Source organism: Callorhinchus milii, unplaced genomic scaffold (assembly GCF_018977255.1).
Source record: "Callorhinchus milii isolate IMCB2004 unplaced genomic scaffold, IMCB_Cmil_1.0 Scaffold5, whole genome shotgun sequence".
In the NCBI taxonomy this organism is placed as follows: Eukaryota; Metazoa; Chordata; class Chondrichthyes; order Chimaeriformes; family Callorhinchidae; genus Callorhinchus; species Callorhinchus milii.
In genome coordinates, this window is record NW_024704746.1 from 3858692 (window position 1) to 3869952 (window position 11261).

Genomic DNA, 11261 nt, shown 5'->3' on the forward strand with positions numbered 1-11261 from the left:
ATCAATAAATCAAGATAATAAATAAAGAATAAACAAAAATCCTCGTGTCTCTAATCCCGAGTTTCCCTCGGTGGCTGTGCCTTCAGCCGCTCCCTGCCTAACCCCCTTCACCTGAACACGGCAGCTCGGTTTAACATCTCACCGAAAGAACGGCGTCTCAGACAATAGACGCCCCCCCCACCCCACCCCAAACCCCCCACCTTCCCACCCAGGACTACGCTGGAGCGTCAGCCTGGACTGTGAGCTGAAAGTTCTCAATTTGGGGCTCAAACCCACAATCTCCCGACTCCAGAGAGGAGAACATGAGTGGCTGAGGCCGCTGACAAGTCAGTGACACAAAAGGGTCTCAGACATGCGTCGAATCACGGGGTCCTGTAATCCGTTGGTTAGAGCATTTGCATCGCAAACGAGACGACCTGGGTTTGATTCCCGGGCAACGACAACCAAATTACATTTGTATAGTGCCTTTCAGGAGGACGTCCCAAGGCGCTGAACAGTGAGTATTTTGGACACAAGCTGGGGGTTGGGATCGGGGAGGATGGAGGGCGCGGTGGGAGGGGGGGCGGGGGGAGGAGGGTGTCCAAAGGCATGGTCAAAGAGGAGGGTCTTGAGACGGGTCTTGAAGAGGGACCGCGGGATGGAGTTCCAGAGGTTGGGGCAGAGCGGCAGGAGGCCCGCCCGCCAATGGTGTGGCTGGCGAGGTGGGGGACGTGAAGGACGCCATTATTATTATTATTAAATCACAGGGATATGAATACCTGACTGGGAGATCCTGAGAATGTCTGAGAAAAGGTGTCAATCATTTACTGAGGTGATACAACACACATCACGACACATGTAAACTACCATGTAACTAGCACCAAACCCAGGCCAAGGTCGCCCGTACGCACACTTCCTGACTTTATAATAATAATAATAATCCTTGCATTTGATATAGCGTCTTATCACGTCTTCGAGACGTCTCGAAGCGCTTCAGAGAATATACCGTAAAGTGGATTGACTGTATATGTTGTGGGCGAATCATTCAATACGGCGGAATAGAGCGGATGATCAATGGGCAGCTTTTCTTACAAAAGGTGTTCGCAACGGGATAATTATCAAAAGGAACGCAACACTGAAACCTCGCAATATTTGCCTTGCGTGAAAGTGAGTGTGAGCAATCGAGCGAGTGTGCAAGCAAGTGCGTGTGAGCGAGCGAGCGAGTGTGAGCGAGTGAGTGAGTCCATGGCGCGGATGCTCAGTGGCCCTGCAGGGGAAACCGTACCTGGGCACCAGCGCGGATCAACCATTAAAGCCAGAAGCCTGCGTAAAGAGGTGGAGAGTGAGGCCCCAGTGAGGGCACGGCTCTGACATTCCCCTCTCATCCCCACTGGATTATTATTGGCCACAGAGATCAATCTCTCCCCGCCTTTATTAGCCAATCGTTAAACTGTTAAGTAGCTGTTAATCGGGTGTGAAGTGTTTAATGTGTGCCGAAGGGTTTTGTTTGAAACCGTCCGCTGGGACTTCCCTTATTATCAGGCCGGCTTCAAACCCCAGCCACACATTTCCCTGGTCTGCAGCCGGTCGCTCAACAACAACTACAACAACTTGCACTTAAATCGCGCCCCAGAGCGCTTGAACACCCTCGATAGTGAATGAACGTGGCTCCTTCCCTACCCCCCTCCCCCCCCCCACCACCACCCCCGCGGCATCATTGTAGATACAGATCAGCCGCGACCCAACAGAACGGCGGAACAGGCTCGAGGGGCTGAATGGCCTCCTCCTGTTCCTACGTTCATCGCACCGGAGTGTCAGCTTGGGCTGTCGGCCTCAAATCCACAACCATCCCGACTCCCAGGCAGCGACCGAGCCCCAATGGAGGAGCTTTCCCTTTAAGGACAAGAATGGAAGCAAACTGCAGGCTGCGGCTGCGGGATTAGGGCTGGCTCCACGAGTTGCTCACACATGAACGAGCTCGCTGGGAGCTGTCCGGCGTGGGCACAAACCCTCACATTATGAGCTTATTCCTTTTCTCTTCTCATTATTTGTCCATGAGGAGAAAGCCATCGCTGGTTACAGCTGCCATGTGACGGGATGGAGGGCTGGTGTGCCAGGGACGAGGGAGTGGTGTGCGAGGGGCTGGTGTGCAAAGGGACCGAGATCTGGGTTGTGAACTCACAGGGGGAGGTCGGAGGGAAGGCTCTGGTCCACCGACTTCCCTCCCTCCCTCACTGCGAGTCTCTCTGTAGGGACTGGTTTTCTGATGGTTTGAGCATTGGCTCTGGGCTACTGGTAGCTCAGTGCACACAAGGAACTGTCACTGTCAACTGTTTCAACAACAACTTGCATTTATATAGCACTCTTCACACGGTTGGCAGAGTTTCAAAGCACTTAAATAGCAGATTAGAGGCGGGAATGTGAGTTGGAGGGAAAGAGAGAATAACAGTTGGAGAGAAAGAGAGAGAGAGAGAATAACAGAATGAGACAATATTGGGAGAGGGTGGGATAGAGAGAGAATACACACTGTGGAGAATTCTCCCCCCCTCCCCACCCACGAAGGCTCTCGCCAACATGTGCCTGACACTCTCTGGGATTTACCCATCATGTAAGAGAATACTGACATTGTTCACGTCAGAAAGACGTCTCAAAGACTCAGAGATGTTGTCCACTGACTTGGACTCTCAGTTTCAGACGCCCGGCTGATCACGGTGACGGGTTTCCTTGTGTGTCAGACACCCGGCTGATCACGGTGACGGGTTTCCTTGTGTGTCAGACACCCGGCTGATCACGGTGACGGGTTTCCTTGCGTGTCAGACACCCGGCTGATCACAGTGACGGGTTTCCTTGTGTGTCAGACACCCGGCTGATCAGTGACGGGTTTCCTTGTGTGTCAGACACCCGGCTGATCACGGTGACAGGTTTCCGCGTGGGTCAGACACCCGGTCGATCACTGTGACGGGTTTCCGCGTGGGTCAGATACCCGGCTGACCAAACAGCCAAGCATGAGTGTGGAGTAATGAGTACCAGGTGTTGTGTGAAGCTGTAGAAGGGGGAGCGGAGAGGCTGAGCGCAGTATAAGCCTTCATTGTTACCGCTCACGTGGTGGAGGCTGTGAGCGGCACAGGATCTCTCGCACAGACCGGCTGAGCTCAGTTCGGTGCACTCCTCCCCCGCTCAGAGTTAATTCACGGCCATAAATCGCTGCTATCTGCTGGAGAGCTTGAAGCGAGGTGAGCATGGCAGTGAGCGAGCCAGCGAGCAGGCAGTCTGGCTCTGATTAGCGGCTGTTAACTTCACGGCCAATATTCCAGCCATAAATCTAAGCAATGTCTTTCCCGGGAAAACTACACTCACGCTGATCCAGGCTCCGCTAACCAAGTGACACTTAGCCAGTTAATAAAACCATAACAGCCAGGAAATTACAGCACAGAGAGAGAGTGTGTGAGAATCTGAGAGAGTCTGAGAAAGTGAGTGTGAGAGATATTGTGTGTGAGAGAGAGTGAATGAGTGCATGTGAGAGTGAGAGAGTGTGAGTGAAACAGTGAAACTGTGTGTATGAGAGATTGATGTGAGAGAGATTGAGTGTGCGAGAGAGATTATATGTGAGAGTGAGTGAGTGTGTGTGTGTGAGAGAGGGAGAGAGTGAGGTTGAAAGAATGAGTGTGTATGTGTGTGAGTGAGAGAGAGAGTGAGGGTGAGAGAATATGAGTGAGAGAGACATGAGAGTGTTTGAAAGAGTGTGTGAGACAGTGTGTGTGTGTGTGTGTGTGCGCGAGAGCACCTCGAGACATCTTCCTGACGTGAAAGGTGCAATATAAATGGAATTTGTTGTTGTTTGCATGAGAGCGTGAGCGTGACAGTGAGTGTGTGCGCGAGAAAGTTTGAGTGTGTGAGACACGCGGACGGGAATCAATGTAGAAATTGTGATTCAGTCACTCACCCTCTTGCCTCTAACACGATTGGAAAAGAAGAGGGAGTTTCTCTCTCTCTCTCTCCCGATATCCTGACCGACAATCCCCCAGACAAAAATCGCTCGCTGGCTTTGCGGCTGTTTGTGGATCAGCGCTGTGTGCAAAATTGACTGCCACGTTCGCGTATAAAATCAGTGTGATTTTGCGAGATGCTCTGAGACGTTTGACGTGTGTGAAAGACGCTGTGTAAGTACAGCACAAACACACACACACGCACACACATACACGGCCTGTAACACTGTGACCACACAGCCAGGCCAAGGCTTTCAGTCACCTTTAAACCCACAACAACTTCAGGTCAATCAAACGCCCTTCAACAGAGTCAAGAGAATTTCGAGAATGTTCGAGCGCCGGCGGAGGCCATTCGGCCTACCGTGTGGGCCCCACGCTGTCTCCCCAACTCTTAACTGCTCAGTTCCCGTTTTGAATGACTCGAGTAGTTTTTTGCTGATTTCCAGCTAAAGACGGAATTGAAAAATTTTCCACACTTTTAAGAGGAATGGTGTGGGCCAAGGCCGAGAGAGACCAGGTGGGATTTTGGGCCTCGAGAGAGTTGCTGGGAATGTTTTGGGAAGCCGAGAGGAGAAAGAGGCTCAGTGTCTTGTCTACAAGACCCGGCACAGACAGGGAATCCGCTGTGTGGCTCCGTCGGAGCGGTCAACTTCTCCTGGGCTCTCACAGAGCCAGCGTCACCGCTCGGCTTGTGTGCATGTGGCCGGCACCGGCACACAGCGAGCGAGGGAGCGAGCGAGCGGTCAAGCCCACGCTGGTCCTGGCCGGGTCACCATGGAGACAGAAACCTCAAGTTACTCAGCAGTGGCAGTCCGCCTCACCGCAGGGTGATCGAGGCACGTGGGGGGGGGGAAAGGGCGGCTACAACAGTGAACCTGGCGGGCGACCACAAACTTCGGGCAACAAACGTGGCCACCGCTGGGCAACAAACACGGCCGCCGACAACGACGACGACAGCACATGTCTCGCGCCTTTCACATCGGGAGCACGTCCCAAGGCTGGAGGTCCCAAACATGGCCACCGAGCAGCAAACATGGCCGGATTGACGGCTGTCACATTAACATGGGTATATTTTGTAGCTAATTGACACGGACAAAGTACATTTACAGACAAGAATTAACATGTGAGCAAGAAAAAAGGGAGAAGCTTAGATCTTACAGTAACTGACACACTGTGGGCGTCTCAGACAAGATCGCTGCCTCTGGGCTGTACCACCCAATGCTGTGGTCTAATTGCCAGGTTCCTGAATTTCTCTGATAGATTTTGTTCCTCTCTATAAATCTTCCCACACTCTCGGGCCACCGCAGGACGCTGAATTCGCCTGTATCAACGCAATAATCAGGTTCCTCTAGTAATCGGGCAACTCTAGAGTGTGTGTTAGAGGGTGGAGAGAAAGACATAGAAGGAAAGAGAGAGTGAACAAGTGTTTCACAGGGAGTTGCTGACAAGTGTAGTGACTGTGTTTGCCCCTCTCTGTGAAGTGACATGTGGAGTCTCCGGTGCCTTCAGCTCCCCTCTCGACTCTCTAACCCCTCCTCGCTCCCTCCCCTCCCTTCCCTCCCCTCACCCTGACCATTTCCGCCCAATGCTCGGGTCCCGACCCAACTGTCCAGCGCCTTGGGATGTCCTCCCAACGTGAAAGGCGCTCTATAAATGCAATCATGTTGTTGTTGTTGTTGTGGAGTGGCAGACTATTTGGCTGATAAACCATTCAATCGTGGCCGGGTTAAAAAAACAATATTAACTGTAAGACCGTCCATAGGTCACAGTCGGTCCCGTGCTCGCCTCACACTGTCACACACCCTGTGTCTCACACATACACACACACTCTCCCCATGTCACACACACTCTCCCTGAGTCTCACATACACTCTCCACGTGTCACACACACACACGCGCCAGATATCACACATACTCTCTGCGCTAGCGTTCTCTCCCCCCCCACCCCCCCAGCTCTATCTAGCTTTGACGAAATCACTTAATAAAATGGAATTACTGGAGAGGGGTGGGAGGGGGGAGGACAGACGCGTGCCGGGGGCGGGGTGGGAGATCGATTAGCTGCCCATGAGAAGCCACAAACAGACGGAGGTTACGTGACTGGCGGCAATATCTCTCTCGTTCTCTATCTCTCCCAGACCCTTCTCAGTTCTTTCCCCTCTGATGCTGTCACTCACTCTCTCGTTCCTAACCCTTTTATCTGCCGGGAACATGCCAGAGACGAGGGGCTAATGGATTCCCCAGGTACCTTATCTTTCTCAGCTTTCCCCCGCTGGCCACCTCTGGCCTAACCTTTGCCCTCTCCGCCACATCTGTGTGCAGTTGCCATCCCAGGCTAAATGCATTAACGAGTTTCTCAGTGACAAATGGGTGTGAGGCCCCATTGGCTCCACACAACACACAGCTCACTGGACCTGGGTTCGATTCCTGGGCAGGTCAGGGCAAAACCGTAGGCAAAGTTTCCTTACTCCACACACACACACACACACACACACACACACGCACAGACACACCTCTGTTTACCCAGCAATAAATAGGAACACGATTGCTAGTCGATTGACGGCTCACTTTTCCGGGGGTAATAATCCCTCCCTCGCCCCAAATAATAATAATTAGGTCACTCAATCCACGACCGTTTGTGGGACACTGCTGTGCGTAACTGCCTGTCACGGTTCGCCCACAAAACACAGCCACTACACTTTACAGTATATTCCGTGAAGCGCTTTGAGATGTCTAGAAGACATAATAAATGCAAGGATTATTATTGTTGTATCTTGTGAGGTGCCTCTCTCTCTCTCTCAGGCTCCAACCCACGTGCGAGAGAGTAATAACTGTCACACACCCCGTGTTCTGTCTCTGACCCCCAGCATTGTCCCTCGTCCCCTCCATTCCACCCATCGGCGGCCGCACTTTCAGCCACTATGTCCCCGAAACTCTCTCCCTCTCTCCCTCAATCCGTCTGGCCCTCATTCCACTCTCTCCACCTTGCCACTTCCTTCCCCATCTTCAGGTCGCGTCTGAAGACCTTCCTCCTCGACTGGGCTTACGGTCACCTCCCAATCCCCCCGGCTCGGCGTCGTGCTCTGCCACCGTTAAGCGCTCTGGGATACTACCGCGCACGAGTGAGGGGCGCAGGTTGTTATTGTTGTTTGTAGGCCTTCCGATTTGGTCAATTTTATTGGGGGGTGGGGGGTGGTCTAGATTGCTGGCCAGGGCACCCGGAGAGAGAAACTCCCTTCTCTTTCCTGACAGCACTACGGGACCTTTAAAGTCCACCCGAACAGGCAAGAAGATGGGGGGGGATGAAACTGGGCTATTGGGTTTCATGCTGACTGGGTGAGAGCGACTGGACTGGTAGCCTCTCCCCACTCCCCGCCGCCCCCACCCCAGACCCATATCGTGGGCATGTTAGAGCAAGTAGCACATGCCCCCACCCCACCCACCCAGAGCGGGAGCCTCAGATACTGACGGCCACACTGGAGCAGAGGAAACGCTGACAGCTGCTGACAGAAGCCATACCTTTTATGCACAATGTTCTCATGCGCGACACCGAGGCGGGGGTGGGGGGGGGGGGAGGGTGGGTGGAAGAAAACCTGCTTGGTTTGAGCAGGGTCGGTGACGAGAGCAGTGCAGACAGGATGCTATCATTGTGTATCATTGCTTTACTGTATACAACACCCTTTTCCTCAAAAACACTCAGGTTACTACACTGAAAAAGACCCATCGTGTAGAGCGACATCTTGGGTGTTGGTGGTGGTGGGTTGGAGGGGGAGGAAGAGAGGGAGATTGAAGCTTCCCCAGTATTACCCCTCGTTTCTCTCCCGCTCGCTGTATGGGGGCAGGGGGAGTCCTTGCTGTGCTCACACACACACACACACACGCGCCATTACACGAGTTAGTGAATAAACGAGCGATTGAGTGAGTGAATGAGTGAGGAAATGAGCAAAGGAATGAATGTTGGAGGGAGAGAGAGCGCCTGCGCTTCTGATCCCGGTGTAGCAACTGTGTGTTTTTGCAGGCAAACGCAGAGGCCATTTTGTGCGAAGAGAGGTCTCGCAAACAGCTGAGAAATGATGGGTAATATCCTCGTGAGGATGGGGGTGGTTGGGGCGGGGGGGGGGGCAATATAGCGATCGTCAGCCAGGCACCTGGTGGGATGCGGAGCCGAGTTGCCAAAAGTTCTTATAATAATAAGTGTTGAATTCGATTATTATTCTAATAATAATAATAATTATTATTATAATAATAATAATGATTGACGGCCACACTGGAGCAGAGGAAACGTCTTAAAGCACTTCACATACACTGTAAAGTGTAGTGACTGTATATTTTGTGAGCGAAGCGTGGCAGGCAATTGCGCACAGCAGTGTCCCACAAACTATCGTTGATTGAGTGATCCCATTTTTTTTTAGAAGATTATTACCCCAGTAAAAGCGATCCACCAATCGACTAACAACCGGGTTCCTACCTACTGGCAAGTGAACAGAGCGCGTGGCGTGAAGAAATTTGCCTAATGTTTTACCCTCCTCGGAAATCGAACCCGGGTTCTCTCGCTTGCGAGGCGAGCGCTCTAACCGCTGAGCTACAGGACTCCGCAAGAGACTGAGAAAATACAAGGCTGAGACAAGGAACATGGGCTGAGTTTGAGGGCGGGTTTTGGGGGGAGACTGGGGGGGGGAGGCGGGGGAAAGAGAGAGGAAAGGAGTTTGACCTGACTCTCAGAATGTCTGTCTGTCTCGCTCCAGTCTCCCGCACCGAGTTCTGACCCTCACATCACAGGACCTCATTAAACCTTTTCATCTGCTCCTACGCTTATACAACACCCCCCTCACCACCCCCTCGCTCTCACTCCCCCCTCACAGTCGGACGCACATGTCAAAGCGTGGTTGAAATTCCACTGCTCTTTTTCATTAGTCAGATCTCCTTACGCATCGGCTGTCAGGGTCGGTTGGGGGTGGGCTGGTGCGGGGGTGACAGAGGCTCCAGTAGTCAGCTCCGCTCTGAGCATCCCCCCCCCCCCCCAGCACAAGAGAGAGATATCCACAGACATCAGACACCTGACACTGAATAATGTCTCCCAACCCCACACACACATACACATACACCACACATACACTCCCCACCCCACGCACACACATACAAACACACACATTCCACACATACAGACACAGAGTCCGAATACAGACCCACAACACCTCAGAGACGAGACGACGCGGCTAATCTTCAGGCGAGTGGATCTGTGCTGCCGCGTTTCATCTGCAAAATACAGTCACTACACTTTCCAGTGTATCCTGTGAAGCGCTTTGAGACTTCTCGAGGACGTGATCAGGCGCTATATCAAATGCAAGGGTTTTTATTACTAGTATTACTGCAATAATAATAATCCTTGCATTTGATATAGCTCTGTTCACGTTTTTGAGACATCTCAAAGCACTTCACAGGAAAGTAAACTGACTGTGTATTTTGTGGGCGAAACGCGGCAGCCAATTGCGCACCGCAGCGTCCCACAAGCAGTCGTGGATTGAAGTGACCAATTTTTTAGTATTGTTTTTTTTCTTCTTGAGGGATTATCATCAGACGTGTGGAGTGAGGAAGTTTGCCCAAGGTTTTGCCCTGCCGGGAATCGAACCCGGGTCTCTCCGCTTGCGAGGCGAGCGCTCTCACCACTGAGCTGCAGGACTCCACTGTGTCCGCAAAAGGAGAAGAGGATTGAGAAGAGAGGGCAGAGAGAGATGGAGGAGAGGACATGGAGGGGAGGAGAGGAGGAGCGGAGGGAGCAGACGGAGAGCCGGGAGCGGGGCAGGGGGTAGGGGGGCGTGAGGGAAGGGGGTGAGGGGGTTGGGGCTGTGGAATGCGCAGTCGGGACCATGTTACTGGCCAGGCTCGCAGTGCTGTCAGCCGCGCCGCGCCGCAGACGCAGTAGATTAAACAGAACCCAGGCTGCTGCTCGCTGTTTACAGAGCCCGGGCAGCAGCGAGAGAGAGAGAGAGAGAGAGAGAGAGAGGAGAGGTTTGCACAGCACAGACCAGCTCGGACCTGGGACCAGGACACGGGATATAATCCTGGCGGCCCGCACGTCAACCTTGTTCTCAGCTCGGCACGTTACAACCAGCAGGCTCTTTGCCCCCCCCCCCACCCCACCCCACCCCGCTCCGCTAACACCAGCCTGCTTCACGTCGCCGTTCCCCAACCCGCCCACAAAACACACAGTCACTACACTTCACAGTCTATCCCGTGAAGCACTTTGAGACGTCTCAACAACGCGATGAGGCGCGATATCCAATGCGAGGATTATTCTTATAATTCCAGCGGTTCAGCGACACACAGTGAGCGAGGGGTCTGTGTATTGGGGACGGGGGGGGGGACGGGACGGGGGGACGGAGTGGGGGGGTGTGGAGGGGGGAGTGTGTAAAGCAGACGCAGCAGAGAGAGAGAGGTTTCTCAGCTTCGAGACAAATTCAATTAATTGGGGATTTCTACACGGACTTGCTGGGAATGGATGGGGGAGAAATGTTACGTCAGAGAACAAATCTGATAATGATTAATCTCTACGTTCATTCAACACGGCTCCTTTCACTTCAGGAGGACGTCTCAAAGCGTCTCGCACACGGGGTGGGCGGGGGGGAGTTGGAGGGGGAAACAAGCTGGAGAGCGGTCCTGCTGAGCACTTTAAAGCCGGAGTGTGAATGGGAGTTTGGTCAGGGAGGATACCTCCGTTTATTTGAGTTCCTCAGCGGAGCGGAGCGAAAATAAGCAGAGCAGGGGTCAGTTTATAATCTCAGCCACGGCTTTGGGGAGTGAGCAGCACTCCATACGCATCACTGATTAAATAAATATATAGTTTGGGACACGACATCTCAAACGACTTCCAGGATGGTGGAAGGGAACTAGATGGACCTTGGTCTTCCTTCGCCAGCAAATTATTATATAACAATAAGAATAAATTAAACTTGCGCCCTGCACGACAGACAGATATAAATTCTGTACGGGCAGCCCCCAGTGTGGGTACAGGCAAACACACAACTCTTTAACATCCACGTGGCTAGGCACAGACAGGGGGGAATTCAAGTTAACATCTCATTCAAAGTACTTGGGAGCTCGAACCCACAATCTCCTGACCCCGAGGGGGGTGGGGGGTGCGGGGGGAGGGGAGCGCGAGTGGCTGCACCCCTCTGAGCCGACCCCAAACACCCTTCACGATTCGCAAGCTGAGTAGCAGCGAGTCCGCAGTCTCTGAGGCTGTGAGATGTATTATACACAGTGATGGGTTGGTATGGGTTGGGCTGGACCATTTAAACGC